Genomic DNA, 8,805 nt, shown 5'->3' on the forward strand with positions numbered 1-8,805 from the left:
AACAGATGGAACCATAGGTGCCACGTATCTCCGCAACAATGACCTATGGAATACGTTATGTATGGAAAAAGAATCTGGAAGGGTCAGACGAAAAGACACAGCATTAAGAACCTCAGAAATCCTATACGGACCAATGAAACGAGGTTTAAACTTAGGAGAGGAAACCTTCATAGGAATATGACGAGAAGATAAGCAAACCAAATCCCCAACACGAAGTCGAGGACCCACACAGCGTCTGCGATTAGCGAAACGTTGAGCCTTCTCCTGGGACAAGGTCAAATTGTCCACTACATGAGTCCAAATCTGCTGCAACCTGTCCACCACAGTATCCACACCAGGACAGTCCGAAGACTCAACCTGCCCTGAAGAGAAACGAGGATGGAACCCAGAGTTGCAGAAAAACGGCGAAACCAAGGTAGCCGAGCTGGCCCGATTATTAAGGGCGAACTCAGCCAAAGGCAAAAAGGACACCCAGTCATCCTGATCAGCAGAAACAAAGCATCTCAGATATGTTTCCAAGGTCTGATTGGTTCGTTCGGTCTGGCCATTAGTTTGAGGATGGAAAGCCGAGGAAAAAGACAAGTCAATGCCCATCCTAGCACATAAGGCTCGCCAAAACCTCGAAACAAACTGGGAACCTCTGTCAGAAACGATATTCTCTGGAATGCCATGTAAACGAACCACATGCTGGAAGAACAATGGCACCAAATCAGAGGAGGAAGGCAATTTAGACAAGGGTACCAAATGGACCATCTTAGAGAAGCGATCACAGACCACCCAAATGACTGACATCTTTTGAGAGACGGGAAGATCTGAAATAAAATCCATAGAGATATGTGTCCAAGGCCTCTTCGAGACCGGCAAGGGCAAAAGCAACCCACTGGCACGAGAACAGCAGGGCTTAGCCCGAGCACAAATCCCACAGGACTGCACAAAAGAACGCACATCCCGCGACAGAGATGGCCACCAAAAGGATCTAGCCACCAACTCTCTGGTACCAAAGATTCCAGGATGACCAGCCAACACCGAACAATGAACCTCAGAGACAACTTTATTCGTCCACCTATCAGGGACAAACAGTCTCTCCGCTGGGCAACGATCAGGTTTATTAGCCTGAAATTTTTGCAGCACCCGCCGCAAATCAGGGGAGATGGCAGACACAATTACTCCCTCTTTGAGAATACCCGCCGGCTCAGATAAACCCGGAGAGTCGGGCACAAAACTCCTAGACAGAGCATCCGCCTTCACATTTTTAGAGCCCGGAAGGTACGAAATCACAAAGTCAAAACGGGCAAAAAACAGCGACCAACGAGCCTGCCTAGGATTCAACCGCTTGGCAGACTCAAGATAAGTCAAGTTCTTATGATCAGTCAAGACCACCACGCGATGCTTAGCTCCTTCAAGCCAATGACGCCACTCCTCGAATGCCCACTTCATGGCCAGTAACTCACGATTGCCAACATCATAATTTCGCTCAGCAGGCGAAAACTTCCTGGAAAAGAAGGCGCATGGTTTCATCACCGAGCAATCAGAACTTCTCTGCGACAAAACAGCCCCTGCTCCAATCTCAGAAGCATCAACCTCGACCTGGAATGGAAGCGAAACATCTGGCTGACACAACACAGGGGCAGAAGAAAAACGACGCTTCAACTCTTGAAAAGCTTCCACAGCAGCAGAAGACCAATTGACCACATCAGCACCCTTCTTGGTCAAATCGGTCAATGGTTTAGCAATACTAGAAAACTTGCAGATGAAGCGACGATAAAAATTAGCAAAGCCCAGGAACTTTTGCAGACTTTTCAGAGATGTCGGCTGAGTCCAATCATGGATGGCTTGGACCTTAACAGGGTCCATCTCGATAGTAGAAGGAGAAAAGATGAACCCCAAAAATGAAACCTTCTGAACACCAAAGAGACACTTTGATCCCTTCACAAACAAAGAATTAGCACGCAGGACCTGAAACACCGTTCTGACCTGCTTCACATGAGACTCCCAATCATCCAAGAAGATCAAAATGTCATCCAAGTACACAATCAGGAATTTATCCAGGTACTCTCGAAAGATGTCATGCATAAAGGACTGAAACACTGATGGAGCATTGGCAAGTCCGAATGGCATTACTAGATACTCAAAATGGCCCTCGGGCGTATTAAATGAAGTTTTCCATTCATCGCCTCGCTTAATACGCACAAGATTATACGCACCACGAAGATCTATCTTGGTGAACCAACTAGCCCCCTTAATCCGAGCAAACAAATCAGATAACAACGGCAAGGGGTACTGAAATTTAACCGTGATCTTATTTAGAAGGCGGTAATCTATACAAGGTCTCAGCGAACCATCCTTCTTGGTCACAAAAAAGAACCCTGCTCCTAATGGCGACGATGACGGGCGAATATGCCCCTTCTCCAAGGACTCCTTCACATAACTCCGCATAGCGGCGTGCTCAGGCACAGATAAATTAAACAGTCGACCTTTTGGGAATTTACTACCAGGAATCAAATCGATAGCACAATCAAAATCCCTATGCGGAGGTAGGGTATCGGACTTGGGCTCATCAAATACATCCCGGTAATCAGACAAGAACTCTGGAACCTCAGAAGTGGTGGATGACGAAATAGTCAGAAATGGGACATCACCATGTACCCCCTGACAACCCCAGCTGGACACAGACATGGATTTCCAATCCAATACTGGATTATGGACTTGTAGCCATGGCAACCCCAACACGACCACATCATGCAGATTATGCAACACCAGAAAGCGAATAACCTCCTGATGTGCAGGAACCATGCACATGGTCAGCTGGGTCCAGTACTGAGGCTTATTCTTGGCCAAAGGCGTAGCATCAATTCCTCTCAATGGAATAGGACACTGCAAGGGCTCCAAGAAAAACCCACAACGCCTAGCATACTCCAAGTCCATCAAATTCAGGGCGGGCAGCGCCTGAATCCACAAATGCCATGACAGAATAAGATGATAAAGAGCAGATCAAGGTAACGGACAAAAGAAATTTTGACTGTACCATACCAATGGTGGCAGATCTAGCGAACCGCTTAGTGCGCTTAGGACAATCAGAGATAACGTGAGTGGAATCACCACAGTAGAAACACAGCCCATTCAGACGTCTGTGTTCTTGCCGTTCAACTCTGGTCAAAGTCCTATCGCACTGCATAGGCTCAGGTTTATGCTCAGATAATACCGCCAAATGGTGCACAGATTTACGCTCACGCAAGCGTCGACCGATGGCCAAAGACATAGACTCATTCAGACCAGCAGGCATAGGAAATCCCACCATGACATCCTTAAGGGCTTCAGAGAGACCCTTTCTGAAAATAGCTGCAAGCGCACCTTCATTCCATTGAGTGAGTACTGACCACTTTCTAAATTTCTGACAATATACCTCTATCTCATCCTGACCCTGACACAGAGCCAGCAAATTTTTCTCTGCCTGTACAGCAATCCGAGCGCCAGGAAAAACGCATCGATATTACTTAATGCAGGATCTCCTGACGCAAGAGAAAATGCCCAGTCCTGAGGGTCGCCACGTAAAAAAGAAATAATGATCCTAACTTGTTGAACTGGGTCACCAGAGGAGCGAGGTTTCAAAGCCAGAAATAGTTTACAATTATTTTTGAAACTCAGAAATTTAGTTCTATCTCCAAAAAACAAATCAGGAATAGGAATTCTTGGTTCTAACATAGAATTCTGAACCACAAAGTCTTGAATATTTTGTACTCTTGCCGTGAGCTGATCCACACATGAAGACAGACCTTTAATGTCCATCGCTACACCTGTGTCCTGAACCACCCAAATGTCTAGGGGAAAAAAAAGGCAAAACACAGTGCAGATAAAAAAAATGGTCTCAGAACTTCTTTTTTCCCTCTATTGAGAATCATTAGTACATTTGGCCTCCAGTACTGTTATGATAAGGTAATTCAGTACCACAATGGACATAGATGTCAGAGCACATACAGTGACCTGACAATAACCCAAAAACATAGAACGAGCTCTGAGACGTGGGAACTCTGCTGACCGCAATCCCTAATCCTCTCCAACCACACTAGAGGCAGCCATGGATTGCGCCTAACGCTCCCTATGCAACTCGGCACAGCCTGAGAAACTAGCTAGCCTGAAGATAGAAAATAAGCCTACCTTGCCTCAGAGAAATACCCCAAAGGAAAAGGCAGCCCCCACATATAATGACTGTGAGTTAAGATGAAAAGACAAACGTAGAGATGAAATAGATTTAGCAAAGTGAGGCCCGACTTTCTGAACAGAGCGAGGATAGGAAAGGTAACTTTGCGGTCAACACAAAACCCTACAAAAACCAAGCAAAGGGGGCAAAAAGACCCTCCGTACCGAACTAACGGCACGGAGGTACACCCTCTGCGTCCCAGAGCTTCCAGCAAGCAAGAAAACAATATTAAGCAAGCTGGACAGAAAAAATAGCAAACAAAATAGCAAAAGCGGAACTTAGCTATGCAGAGCAGCAGGCCACAGGAACGATCCAGGAGGAAACAGGTCCAATACTAGAACATTGACTGGAGGCCAGGAACAAAGCACTAGGTGGAGTTAAATAGAGCAGCACCTAACGACATCACCACATCACCTGAGGAAGGAAACTCAGAAGCCGCAGTACCACTCTTCTCCACCAACGGAAGCTCACAGAGAGAATCAGCCGAAGTACCACTTGTGACCACAGGAGGGAGCTCTGCCACAGAATTCACAACAGACCTCCTAACCCATGGATAAGGGAAAAACTTGTAATTTTGGGAATAGCCCTTAAAGAGTAACCATCGTTTTAATTTTTTATTTCATAAATCAATAGTACACAAGAAAATATAGTAAATGACTTACTGAGTGCTTGTAATATTCTATGGAGGGGAGGAGCTAGATGCCGATACAGACATTCTGCTGCGAGCTCTCCTGAAATGAGAGGTACAGCTGTTGATAGGACTTTGCAAGCACCAGCTGTCACCTGTCTCAATAATGTGAAGACAGATTTTGCTTGTGAATTGAGAATATTGTGAATGAGTGATGAGTCCAGAAGGAGAAAGAAGCAGATTTCTCTAATAATATTGATTACAAAATGTCATATTTTCATGTGAACTAATGATTTATGACAATAAAAAATAAAAACAAAGGTTATTCTTCAATCTAATGTAAAGAATTGTCTCCTTAGTGATATCAGAGAGAACAAGTGACCTCCATATACAACATAATCCACTATTCCAAGAAAGAAATACCACCACATCATGACCAGACCAGATATTATCACCACATAGTGACTGAATAATACCAGATACCTACTAGGGAGAAGTATGGCCACACCATGACCAGACCACATATTACCACCACATACTGACCAAATAATATCACATACAAGGAACAAATACCACCACACCATGACCAGACCAGATATTATCGCCACATAGTGACTGAGCAATACCACATACTAGGGAGAAGTATGGCCACACCATGACCAGACCACATATTAACACCACATACTGACCAAATAATACCACATACAAGGAACAAATACCACCACACCATGACCAGACCAGATATTATCGCCACATAGTGACTGAGCAATACCACATACTAGGGAGAAGTATGGCCACACCATGACCAGACCACATATTAACACCACATACTGACCAAATAATACCACATACAAGGAACAAATACCACCACACCATGACCAGACCACTTATTACCATCACATACTGACCAAATAATATGACATACAAGGAACAAATACCACCACACCATGACCAGACCACATATTACCACCACATAGTAACTGAATAATACATACATGGAACAAATACCACCACACCATGACCAGACCACACATTACCACCACATAGAGACCAAATAATACCACATACTAGGGAGAAGTATGGCCACTCCATGACCAGACAACACATTACCACCAGTTATTGAATGATACCACATACAAGGGACAAATTTAGTGACGCCATGAATAGACCATATATAACCACAACATAGGACTGAATAATACTACCATACTGATCATTAACAAAAAAATGCAATATTAATGCCAACTTCACTGGTGACATTATACACAGGAGCTCTGAATATAGTGTACAGATAATACAGGGATCACCAGTGACATTATACACAGGAGCTCTGTATATAGTGTCAGTGTACAGGTAATATAGTGACCACCAGTGACATTATACACAGGAGCTCAGTATATAGTGTATAGTGTACAGGTAATACAGTGACCACCAGTGACATTATACATAGGAGCTCTGTATATAGTGTCAGTGTACAGGTAATACAGGGATTAAGAGTGACATTATACACAGGAGCTCTGTATATAGTATCAGTGTACAGATAATACAGTTATTACCAGTAACATCATAAACAAGAGCTCTTTATATAGTGTCAGTGTACAGGTAATACAGTGAACACTGGTGACATTATACACAGGAGCTCTCATGGAGTGTATAGTGTACAGGTAATACAGAGATCACCAGTGACATTATACACAAGAGCTCTGTATATAGTGTATAGTGTACAGGTAATACAGTGATTACTGGTGACATTATACACATGAGCTCTGAATATAGTGTCAGTGTACAGGGATCACCAGTGACATTATACACACTAGTTCTTTATATAGTGTCAGTGTACAGGTTACACAGTGATCACCGGTGACATTATACATATGAGCTCTGTATATAGTGTACAGGTAATACAGTGATCAATAGTGACATTATACACTGAAACTCTGTATATAGTGTACAGGTAATACTGTGATCACCATTCACATTATACACAGGCGCTCTGTATATAGTGAATAGTGTACAGGTAATATAGTGATCACCAGTGACATTATACACAGGAGCTCTGTACATAGTGTCAATGTATAGGTAATACAGTGAGCACCAGTGACATTATACACAAGACCTCTGTATATGGTGTCGGTGTACAGGTAATACAGGGATCACCAGTGACATTATATGCAAGATCTCTGTATATAGTGTCAGTGTACAGGGATTACCAGTGACATTATACACAGGAGTTCTGTATATAGTGTACAGGTATTATAGTGATCACCAGTTACATTATACACAGGGGCTCTATACTGTAAATAGTGCCAGTGTACATGTAATACAGGGATCACCAGTGGCATTATACACAGGAGCTCGGTATATAGTGTCAGTGTACAGATAATAGTGATCACAGGTGACATTATACACAAGAGCTCTGTATATGGTATCTATGTACACGTAATACAGTGATCACCAGTGACATTATACACAGGAGCTCTGTATATAGTGTATAGTGTGCAGGTAATACAGGGATTACCAGTGACATTATACACAGGAGCTTTCTATATAGTATATTGTGTAAGTGTTCAGGTAAATTGAGTGACACCACAATTTGAAGTAATTCATCTTCGCTTTTCCTTTTCATGCGGCACAGACTGTTATGGATTCTTCCTGCCAGCATTTGTATTTGCAGAATGTAACAGACATCTATAGCAGGTCACTTCTAGAGCACTCTCCACATCTTTTCCACCTTTCTACACTGTGCCAGATGAAGAAGTTGTGCCACCCTGGTGCCTTGCACAGTAACTGAGTCTCTGAAAAAAAAAAAAAACATTTTACAGTGGTGATGTCCACTGTGACCTACTGACAGTAGAAATGTACCCCCTGTGGCCCTCGTAAGTATTAATGCATATGTCTCCTCTTGTGGGCACCAATACAGTACTAAAATTTCTGTTTGTGTACCCATACAGTAGTCGTCTGAAACAGTGTAATGTGCCCCTCAATATAGTAATAGTATCACTTTCTGTGTCCCCCATACAGTATACTGTCTTTCTCTATGACCCACATACAATATAACCCCTCTATATCCCTTACACAATATGTCTCCCTCTGTGGCTTCCAAACAGTAAAAATTCCCCTTCCTTGGCCATCGTACAATATAATGCGCCGCCCCCCCCCCCCCCCTCTTTGGCCCCTATACTTTACACTGTCCTGCTCTTTGGCCCAATATAGTATAATGTCGCACTCTTTGACCATATTTAGGAAAATGGCCTCAATTTAAATTAATGTCTCCCTATGATCTCCCATTTACTCTAATGTCCTAATGTTTTGCACTGGATGTTCCACCCTCATTGGCCCCCATACAGTATAATATCCCCCTCTTTGAACCCCATACACAGAGGCGTAGCTAGGGTTTTGGTTCGTGGGGGGGGGGGCTAAACTTCTGAGTGGGCCCCTAAGCAGGTAACCTTGACTACAACTCAGTGACGCACCCTAATAGTGGAGGAGAACCTAAGCAGATGACCGCGCTATTACTGAAAATAATCTCTATATAGCGACCAATATGGATATTACCGCCATATGGTCAGTGGTAGATACCAGTCCTACAGAACATAGATCACAGCACAGATATAGATGGTGACTAAGGGTACCGTCACACTATACCATTTTGATCGCTACGACGGTACGATTCGTGACGTTCCAGCGATATCGTTACGATATCGCTGTGTCTGACACGCAGCAACGATCAGGGATCCTGCTGAGAATCGTACGTCGTAGCAGATCGTTTAGAACTTTCTTTCATCGCTGGATCTCCCGCTGTCATCGCTAGATCGGTGTGTGTGACACCGATCTAGCGATCTAGCGATGAGATCCAGCGATGCGTTCGCTTGTAACCAGGGTAAACATCGGGTAACTAAGTGCAGGACCGCGCTTAGTAACCCGATGTTTACCCTGGTTACAAGCGTAAAACTAAAATAAAACAAACAGCACATACTTA

This window comes from Ranitomeya imitator, chromosome 4, assembly GCF_032444005.1.
Source record: "Ranitomeya imitator isolate aRanImi1 chromosome 4, aRanImi1.pri, whole genome shotgun sequence".
NCBI lineage: Eukaryota > Metazoa > Chordata > Amphibia > Anura > Dendrobatidae > Ranitomeya > Ranitomeya imitator.